The following is an 11,283-nucleotide window of genomic DNA, read 5'->3' as shown; positions in this document are numbered from 1 at the left end:
CAAATCTTTGCCTGATTTTAACTTTCCACCCGTTTTCATGTTTCAGAATGAAACAATGAATACAAACATCAAAAGTATCAAACTTTAAAAAAATGTTAAAATCGGGCTCAGTAAAAATAAGTGGAAACAGTAGCAAGTGACAGAATGGTGGAAAGTTTCCTTTTCCAGTCTCCATGCCAACACTAGCCTGGGAATGCTGCTGGGTAAATGGGAAAACCAGTCAGCATGGATTTTAACATTCCTACAACTTTTTTTTTTTTTTAAATGCTCTCTTTCATATTTGTTACTATTGAATGCCAGCTTGGGTAGTGCCTGCTTCTCAAGCACAGAAAACAGGAAACATCTACACAGCTGTGCTTCCTACGTGGCTGTTTGGAAAACAATCCTCAGAGGCTGTTTTGAAACAAGGTTAGAAACACTTAAAAATAGGGTTGGTTTGGTGTCATATTTCTTTTGATTGTGCTGTTTCTGTTTGTTGGCCTAATGCTCTAGAGGAGAAATGAAGGCCCCGGCATGACAAATCTTTGCATGTTAAAAAACAACCTGAAAGTTAGCTCCATGTTCTAAATGGAAATGAAAGGTTGAATTTAGGTTGATTCATAAATAAGGAGGTAGGAGGCCAGCCTGCCCGCGCTGGAATAGAGATGGAAGAGCAGCCTGCCCATCCTGCTCTGTCTCCGTGCCACCCATCATCTGCCCAGGAGCCGCTCTGCCCGGAGGCCTGCTGAGGCACCGCGTCTGGAACGTGGCCCCTGCACACCCTCAGTCTGTGGCCGGGAGTTAGACTGCTTTTGGCAGCAGACCGTCAGGGCCTGGCTGAATCCACGGGCAGCGCAGGGAGTCCACGGGACCCCACATTTGTGAATCTGACTGAGCTGGTGGGAATCCCAAGTGGCCATTGGACAAGTTACTTACTAGTAAGCTTTTAAACCTCTATTTCCTTGCCTATGAAATGGATAGAAGATACTGACCTCGTGGGTTACAGCCTCCTTGGGTTTAAAGAGCGTAGTGCCTGTGATGTGGTCAGCGCAGAGCCTGAGGCGGCCGAGCCTTGTTAGAGTGACACCTACATTTCATTCCAAACCCACAGCCGCGTTTGCCTTCCCAGCAGATTAGATCACACCCCTGGGGATGCTGTGTCTGATTTCCCTCACACCTGCGGGCACAGAGCAAAGGCTAGGCATGTTCCAGGCCTCTCCCTGAGTGATGATCAGCAGGAATATGCCCTTCAGAGGACAGTACAGAGGAGTTCACAGACAAGTGATGAACAGTGTAGAGGCATTTAACTGATAGAACTGGTTAAATGCAGTCACCAAAAAGCTGAGGTATAGGTCCTTTCCCTTGCGCAGGTGATTCAGCCACCATCTGCTCCATGGACAGTGACTGAAATGAGGAACACGGGGAGACACACATGTCTTGTTGCCATGGCAATGAGACTGTCTGGGCCCGAGGCTGGGAAGGGTCCATTGCAATATGTGCTTCATGATGCCAGTGGAGGGTTGTGCAGTGGGTCACATTCTATCTGCCCAAAAGCTATTTTCAAGTTCCAATCCCAAGTACAGTATCCTACCTAATAAAAGAGTAATATGCAAATTAACAATCACTCCATTACACCCACAAGTCACACCCACCAGGCACACCCACCAGCCAATCAGAGCGAGTATGCAAATTAACCCCAACCAAGATGGCTGCAGTCAGAGAGCATTTGAGAGGCTTGGGTTTCCCCAGCAATAGAGGAAGCCAAGCTTTCCACACACCCTGGCTGGCCTAGGCCTCCACTCAAGGATACAAACTTTCAATTATAGAAGGTAAACAAATCCAAACAGCAATGGCTGCAGCCATGGAGTGAGCAGGAGACTTGACTCAGCTTCAGGCTACAAAGTTTCAATTGTAGAAGATAAATAATTTACAGATATCAGGGCCTCTGCTTGGGTCACCAGGGGTTGTGGCCAGCCTGCAAACCACCACAGGCCCCTTGCTCAGGCCACACCACGCCCCAAGGGAACCCTCACCCTGATCCAGGACATCCTTCAGGGCAAATCAGCTGGCCCCCACCCATGCACCAGGCCTCTATCCTATCTAATAAAAGAGTAATATGCAGATTGACCATCACTCCGACATTCAAGATCAAGATAGCTGCCCCCATGTGGTCAAAAATTCTGCCTCTATGTGAACACAAGATGGCCACCACAAGATGGCCAGCAGGAGAGGGCAGTTGGGAGGCATCAGGCCTGCAAGGGAGGGCAGTTGGAGGCGATCAACCCTGCAGGGGAGGGCAGTTAGGGGTGACCAGGCCAGCAGAGGAGGGAAATTGGGGGCAAACAGGCTGGCAGGGGAGCAGTTAGACATCAATCAGGCTGACATGGGAGTGGTTAGGGGGTGATCAGGGTGTCAGATAGAAGTGGTTAGGGGCAATCAGGCAGGCAGGCAGGTGAGCAGTTGGGAACCAGCAGTCCTGGATTGTGAGAGGGATGTCCGACCGCCCGTTTAGACAGGATCCCACTGGGCAGTCAGACATCCCTCAAGGAGTCCCAGAATGGAGAGGGTGCAGGCCTGGCTGAGGGACAACCCCTCACCCTGTACATGAATTTTGTGCACCAGGCCTCTAGTCTGTGAATATGACCCAATTTGGTGGAAGGGTCTGTAAAGATGTAATCCCAGCATGTCAATCTCGAGGCCTGCGAGCCACATGCCTCATTTACTTAAAACCTGCTGGCCCCAAGTTGGACATGCTTGATGTAATCAATTTAAGATGAGGTCATACCAGATTAGGGTGGGCCCTCAATAAGAGAAAGTGAGGGAGATGGACTCAGATAAAAGGAGACACATATGCAGCAGCGCACTTGTGCAGATGGAGGCCGAGACTGGAGACAGGTGCTACAAGCCACGGGACTTGCCAGGTGTCTAGAAGCCCAGGATTGCCAGCAGCTCGAGTTGGAAGAGGAAAGGAAGGGTCCTCCTTCCGAGAGCCATCAGAAAGAGCTCACCTTTGACTGCAGCTTTTAGCCCCTGGAACCATGGGAGAACACATGTCTGTTTTAAGCTACCTGTTGCAGTAATTTCTATGGCAGCCACAACACGCTAACACAGGCCACAGCATGCCAACATAGGCCACAGCACACTAACACAGGCCACAGCATGCCAACACAGGCCACAGCACGCTAATACAGGCCACAGCATGCTAACACAGGCCACAGCATGCTAACAGAGGCCACAGCACACTAACACAGGCCACAGCACACTAACACAGGCCACAGCATGCCAACACAGGCCACAGCATGCTAATACAGGCCACAGCACACTAACACAGGCCACAGCATGACAACATAGGCCACAGCACGCTAATACAGGCCACAGCATGCTAACACAGGCCACAGCATGCTAACAGAGGCCACAGCACACTAAAACAGGCCACAGCACACTAACACAGGCCACAGCACACTAACACAGGCCACAGCATGCTAACATGGGCCACAGCATGCTAACACAGGCCACAGCATGCTAATACAAGCCACAGCAGGCTAATACAAGCCACAGCAGGCTAATACAGGCCACAGCACGCTAATACAGGCCACAGCACGCTAATACAGGCCACAGCACGCTAACACAGGCAGGTGGAGCTGGAAGGTGGCTCAGCAGCCTTCAAATGCCTCTGTCTGGAATTGAAGCAATTACTGCTCAGGTTTTAGTAGCTAAACAAGTCACATGAGGAGTCTGTCTTCGAGGGGATGGACAGTGCAAACCTACAAGGCTTTTGACTTCTGAGAACCAGAAGTGTAATGACTAGCACCACATTTTATAGGAAAGGGATCAACCATGGCTCAGACTTTTTAATGAGGGCAATAAATTTTTTATGATATGAATAATTATTGTAAATGCTAGCGAAGTGTCCTTTGTGGTGTTGTTTTTTAGTTTAGTATTCTTCGTACTAGAATTATACAAAGACTCTGAAAGAGTACATGTTTAAGCTGATATTTTCTTTTAGATGGGTAGTAAACCATCATTTGTTCATTCATTTAACTAAGTATTTACTTATGACCAGATGTTGTGTGTAGTACTGGGGGTAAAATGATGAGCAAATGGACTTGAAGCCAGCCCTCTGAAAGTGGGCATGAGTCAAATAATCCTAATTAATATAGAGGGAGTATGCTAATTGGCCCTTATGCCATCACAAAGATGGCAGTGCCCACAGCCAATAAGGAGGGAATATACTAATTGACTGTGACACCCTCAAAGGTGGTGTTGCCCACAGCCAATAAGGAGGGAATATGCTTATTAACTGCCACATCCTCAAAGATGGCGGTGCCCACAGCAATAAGATGGCAGCACTCAGTCCTCTCAGGCCTGTCAGGGCAGCAGGCACGTGGCAAGGCCAGGCCTGCCCCACATGACTGCCATGGAGTCTCCAAGTCCTCTTAGCCCCCCAGCTTCCTAGAGCCGGCCTTAGGGGCAAGCAAGCCTTGGATGGCAGCTGCCCAGCTGCCCAGGGCTGCCCAAGGCTCAGATAACCAGGGCGAGCCGAGGCTTGTGCTGCCAGCAGTGGCAGCAGCAGAGGTGTGATGGGGCATCGCCTTCCCCTGATCACTGGGTCACCTCCCACCCTTGAGGGCTCCCGGACTGTGAGAGGGGACAGGTTGGGCTGAGGGACTCCCCACTCCAGTGCATGAATATTCATGCACTAGGCCTCTAGTCATATATAATAATCAAAGTTTAATATGCTAATTAGACTGGATGTCCTTCTGGACAACCTTCCAGATGAATCCCGGACTGTGAGGGAAACCTGGGTCCCGGGTGCCAGAGGGCAGCCGGTGCTGACAGTCAGGGAAAGGAAGGCCTACTCTTGCATGAATTTCATGCATCGGGCCTCAAGTTGATAATTCAGGACTCCTGCTTGCTTCAGATGACAGAGAAGCAGAGTCTGGAGTTTCTCTACTCCTCCTCAGGTCAAATGTGTTTCCATCACGTATATTATGGGCTGTACTCTCATTTATAAGTCATTTGTCTGCTTCCTGATGAGCCCCTAGCATGTTCACTTTGTTGTATGTACTTTCATGTCAATTGTCTGCACATGGTGGGATTTGAAGAAGAAGGGCAAGACATGGATGTTTGGTCTGTCATCTTGAACTGGAAGCCTGAAATATTTTCTCAACCATATAAATGAAGGGAGCTTTTATTGTTCTTGTATGGGAAGCTCTTGTTTTAAAAGTGATTCCAGCATGCTTAAGGACTGACTTTTTTGGCGTGTCTTCATCTGATTTCTGATTATTATTGCATAATAGGTGGTAGGTGGGTCTGGTAATTTTTTACCTGATCCCATTTGTCTTTGTGTAAATAATTTTATTTAGATGGATTAAAAAAATTAAAATAGATATGTTTTTATTTCTTTACGTTAGTTTTTTTTTATCACAGTACAATTACACAGTGGCTTTTCTTATTGACAAATATATAATATTAGTCTGAAATATATTTTTAAAATAATAATCATGCTTTAAATGTGACATGAAAAATGGAATTGCTTTGTTTTACTCTAAAAAAAAGGCATCTATTTTAATGCTGATGATTTCTCTTTATTTTTAAATATATTTTTATTGATTTTCAGAGAGGGAGAATGAAAGAGAGAGAGAGAGAGAGAGAGAGAGAATCATCAGTGATGAAAAATAATCATTGATCAACTGCTGTCTGCATGACCCCACTAGGAGTTGAGCCCACAACTGGGGCATGTGCCCTTGACCAGAATCAAACCTGGGACCCTTCAGTCTGCACGCTGATGCTCTATACACTGAGCCAAACCATCTAGGGCTTCTCTTAATTTTTAAAAATAAATCATCATGCTTCAGTTTGAAAGCCAATTACTTATAAAGAAACCCAAAAATTATTTGATCTATTAAAGTGATGATATACAATAAAGCTTACCTAGTTCTAATAGTTGAAATATTCAGGAGAAAGTTTCCTTAAAATACTTAGTATAAAATATATTTGAAATAATATGAGGGGTTAGGATGAACATCGGGTTCTAAAACATTAGGTTTATTCATTTTAATGCTGAATGCATTTAATATTTATTTTTGGCATTGCAGATGACCCTCATGGCTAAGGCTTACATATCATGTATTTCACTAAAAGAAAGAGGCTGTGACACAAATCTATAGCATACTTACTAAATTTACTACAATCTCATGTAGTAAAGAATTTTCTTAACATAAAAACTGGGGGTAGCGGTTTTTATTCTTTTAGATAAACATTTACTATGTATTTCATACAAATAAATTTAATTTAGCAATTTGTTTCTCTCCCAGAAATTTGGATCATATTTGTTTTTCTACAGAAGAAAATGACTTGAAATAATAAGGCATCTGTAAAGCCTGGCTCTGTTTATGCTTTGCACATAAGAAATCTCAATAATCCTAATATATAAAAACTTAGGGTCCATAACATCCACAATAACCGGAGGCTCGACCAATCCAGCACTGACTGCCTCAGCAGCGGGAGCCCAGACCCAGCATTTACTGTAGAAGGGGCTGCAGATCAGGCCTGGAGAGAGGCCTGGGAAGAGAGAAGCATGGTCTGATCCACAGCCTCTGTAGCAGCTGTTGATCAGCACTTGCCTCTTTCTTTCATGTGGGATCTAGCCAACAGTGGTGTCTCTTTTTCTCTCTGGCCTCCGCTGAGGCTGCTGATCAGTCCCACTTATCTCATCAAGACTGTTAATAGGCCTGGAGATGCTGACTGGAATAAAAACTGACTAATCAGAACCAAATATGAAGGAAGTGTGAGGAGCCAATGGCTGCCTAGGAGGCGGAGCCTTTGATGATCACTGGCATATAAACTGACCAATCAGAACCAAGTCTGGGTGAAGTGTGAAGGCAGAACCTAAGATGGGGACTGAGGAGAGATTTTAAGAGCAACAGCTGTTTGGTGTAAGATGTAAGAAAACAGTTCAATTTTTTAATGACTGGTTTGGCAGTATAGTGCATATGCCTGGCTATCAGTCCAGATATGTGGTTTTGTTTTCCAAGAGCATCTCCTACTGCTGAAAAAGCCTCTTTCTCCCCTCCACCCCCCCATTTAAACAATCCTATCCTATATAATCTATCTATACTAATAAAAGAGTAATATGCTAATTAGACCTGTGGGATCAGACCTAAACTAGCAGTAGGACATCACCCAAGGGGTTCCTGATTGAAGAGGGTGCAGGCTGGGCTGAGGGAGCCCCCCGCCCCCCCATGCACGAATTTCATGTACCAGGCCACCAGTAATTGTATAATACCCCCAGTTACCCTATGGGGTAGATACTGTCATAATCCCTATTTTACAGATGAGGAAAGTGAGATCTGGAGAGATTAATTATCTTATACAATGTAAGTGGTGCAACTGTGAATCACAATAGCTTCTATGTAGTAGACCTGGTTCAGTCTGATGCCTAATACTTAATGTGTAAGTTTCTCCTCCCATCTATATGCTTTACTTAAATATTGCCACAAAAATTTAGATAACCAATAACCAGAAGCAAGAAATAATGACTAGTGTGGATTTCCTTCAAACTCATCTTAAAACCTCTCTCCATCCCTACTTCCCTTTCTCTCTTTCTCTCTCTCTCTTGTAAGAAACATGCCTCTGATTCATCTTCATGAAAAAGAAATAGCATGTGACCAGGCCATGACTGAATTTCCCCAGAGCAAACAGAATGTGGGGGGTGAGGGCTGTGCAGGTGGCCAATAGCACGTTTTCAGGAAGATTCCCCTAAACAAAGGGAGGTGGAGCTAGGTAGAAAGGTTTCAGCCAATATTTTAATGGCCCAATGGGAGACAGCAAGACCTAGGCAACGTATGAGGAAACAGGGGGCGTCATGGGACTCAGGCAATGAGGAATTGGAGGCGGGACTAAACAAGTAGGCCGTGTTCCCTGCCCCAAGTGTGCTGTACAATAGGCTCCCGCTCCAGAGAGTGTTATTCAAAGTCTCATTTTCACTATGTTTCTGGTTTCCATTATTTGAAATTCGGACAGGTGAGCCATTTCTCACCATCTCTATCTCTATCTCTATCTCTATCTCTATCTCTATCTCTATCTCTATCTCTATCTCTATCATCTCTATCTCTATCTCTATCTCTATCTCTATCTCTATCTCTATCTCTATCTCTATCTCTATCTCTATCTCTATCTCTATCTCTATCTCCATCTCTATTTCTCTATCTCAGCAACTCAGAGATCAAGACTTAAAAACAAAATAGCAGAGAATAAGTACAATTCTGCACATGTGCCTTTTTGTTTGGGGGGACTTTTGTCCTCAGAGAGAGCCTCTGAAGAACAGGCTCCGAAAAGAGACTGTATTTTTTTTGTAAGGGAAACAGGCAATAAGCATTTCTGTTGTGCGGGTGCATTTGTCAGAGTTCTAAGAGAAGACTGGTACCTCTGACTTAGGAAGATAAGCGGCCCATCAAGAGCATCCTGCTCGCACTGTAGGCAGAAGAGTGAGCAGGAGGCTGAGTTTTCTAGCACAGCATCTGCCAATGAATGTTTCTCCTTAGAAGAATGTTCAGTTTTATGATAAAATAATTTTGAAGACCTTTTAAGGAGACATAATTTGTATCAGCGCGTTCGAGGCCCTGAGAAGTCCTGTAGGAAGAAACCAGCCCAATGTGGTACATCCCAAGTTCCCTAAAATATTTGGCACAGATTGCTTTTTGCATATGTCAGGGATAAAATTTTAGGGAAATTGAATCCCTTATCTTGACTACATGCAAGCCTTAACAAAATTCTTACTAAATTTAGATGGTGTTTTTGAATATGTGGCCAGTCTTGGATGAGCTCATCAGTCAAATACAAGGAATGTTGGGATATTCTAATTCACCAAACTTGCTTTACAGACGAGAAAACTAGGAATCAAATATTTCATCTCCAGGAACAAAGAGACATAGCTGGGATTGAGTCATGGTTCTCCTGTCTTCTAGTTCAAGTTTGTTTTGTGTGGTTTTGTTTGTTTTGTTTTGTTTTACTATATGTGCACTTCTTTGAGGTTTGGGGACCATCTACAAAACAGTTATAAGCACATTTTCCAAAAACAGGAGACTAGTTGATGGAGACTCCTGCCCTCTAGGTTGAGTCATTTGCTGGTTCCACTGTCCCTACAATGAGAGATGCCACCCAATTGTGCGGGTGATGGTAGAGCACCCTGGCTCTCTACCCACTGGTGTCATTTGCCCTTCATATAGTTTGGCAATTTGGGTTTGCTGAGTGTATACAGGAGCATTATATCAACCTTTGGCCCATGAAGTAGCAAAAAGAATAGCACAGGCTGGAGGGGGAGAGGTGGGAGGGATAACCCTCACCTTGATGCTAAGTGGTAAATTATTAACTCCTCTTTGGTTTACTTCTAAAATGTTTCAAGCTGACAACTGCAATTCACTGAAATGAAAAGGTTTCCAAGACGTGGCCAACGATCCACAGTGACTGTGCCTTCCTGACCTATGGCAGCTTCGCCACCATCTTCTCTTGTTTGTCTGTTTAGTAAGAGATCCCATCACAGTGACTAGAGACAGAGCAGGAGGAAGAGGCAGGGGAGGACACGAGCTTCCCCAAATGCCTTAGTCCACGTGTTTTCCTTGCACAGTGGGTGGGGCCCAGAGCCCTGCCTGCCCTGACTGAGGGGGCTCACAGCCCTCCGTAAAGTTGATGAAGACCCCAAAACCCTAGGGAGTCCAGTTACTCAGTCATTCTAGAATTAAATAATTGCCAGGCTCAAGGAAGCATTCTTTCCTTAAGTTGCTTGAGCTGTTCAAGCTGGGATATGACACATGCCAGTTTGTTCCAGCCAAATTTGTGTGGCAAATGCTCAATGTGGAGTTATTACAGGTACTGCCCTGCTCTGCCTCATGATCAACCTGTGCAACACTTCAATCACTGTTCTTCCCCTAAATCTTTCCCAAATTGTCTTGTCTCAAAAAAGAGTTTCAATCACTCTTATTCTGTCCCCTCTACATATCTATAACAATAAAAGCATCATATGCTAATTAGACCAGGCGTCCTTCCAGACACCCTTCCAGATGAAGCCGGGGCTGTGAGGAAAGCCATGTCCCGGGTGGCAGCGAGAAGCCAGTCCTGACAGCCGGGGGAAGGAAGGCCTACTCTTGCATGAATTTCATGCATCCATCAGGTCTCTAGTATTTAATAAAACCCGTATTTTTGGCTCTAAAAAAAGAAAAAAAATTGCCCATCTAATTTATAAGTATACTGTTTGTGTAAACCAGTAGTTTTCAGGCAGCTTTTTCCTAGTGGAACACCTGAGTTTTGATAATCCCATCGGATAAAGTTCTTCCTGGCTTTTTCTGGTTCTTTAAAGCCCAGGCAGGACGGAGGGCGTGCAGAGCCGGCGTCCGTTCCCGGCTCCGGCTGGCTGCGCTCCACACCGCAGGCTGCCAGATGCTTCTTTCCAGAGCAACAGTTCCCCTCTTTCCTTTTCCCGGCTCCCAAAAACTATTAACACCAACGAGAACAATACAGCACTGGCCCTTCTTTCTTTCTTTCTTTCTTTCTTTCTTTCTTTCTTTCTTTCTTTCTTTCTTTCTTTCTTTCTTTCTTTTTCCTTCCTTCCTTCCTTCCTTCCTTCCTTCCTTCCTTCCTTCCTTCCTTCCTTCCTTCCTTCCTTCCTTCCTTCCTTTCTTTCTTTCTTTCTTTCTTTCTTTCTTTCTTTCTTTTCTTTTTCCTTCCTTCCTTCCTTCCTTCCTTCCTTCCTTCCTTCCTTCCTTCCTTCCTTCCTTCCTTCCTTCCTTTCTCTTTCTTTCTTTCTTTCTTTCTTTCTTTCTTTCTTTCTTTCTTTCTTTCTTTCTTTCTTTCATCCTCATCCAAGGATATTTTTTCCATTGATTTTTAGAGAGGGTAAAGGGGAGAGAAGTGGGGACAGAAAGCGAGAGAAACATTAATGTCTGAGAGACACATGGATTGGTTGTCTACCACACACATGAGCCCTGACCTGGCTGGTGGGTTGAAATTGCAAGGGACATGCCCTTGACTGGGAATCAAACCTGAGGCCTTGGTCCTTGGGCCGAGCCACACCTGCCAGGCCTTTCTTAGTGTTTTCTCTTCGGTGACTTCAGCAGCTTCCTAAAAACATTTATCATTCTTCATATGATGCTTATAATCTTATGCAGCTTATAAAATTACACATGTTCTCTGTGATAGTTTGGAAAAGACAGAAAAGAAGTAAGAATAAAAACTACTGTCATTCCATTATCCAGGAATACTCTACATATGTCTAATACACCACTGAATTTTATTTTTTCATACAAA

The sequence above is a fragment of the Pipistrellus hanaki genome (genome assembly GCF_964339955.1).
Source record: "Pipistrellus hanaki genome assembly, chromosome: 13".
In the NCBI taxonomy this organism is placed as follows: Eukaryota; Metazoa; Chordata; class Mammalia; order Chiroptera; family Vespertilionidae; genus Pipistrellus; species Pipistrellus hanaki.
This window is presented reverse-complemented; position numbering follows the sequence as displayed.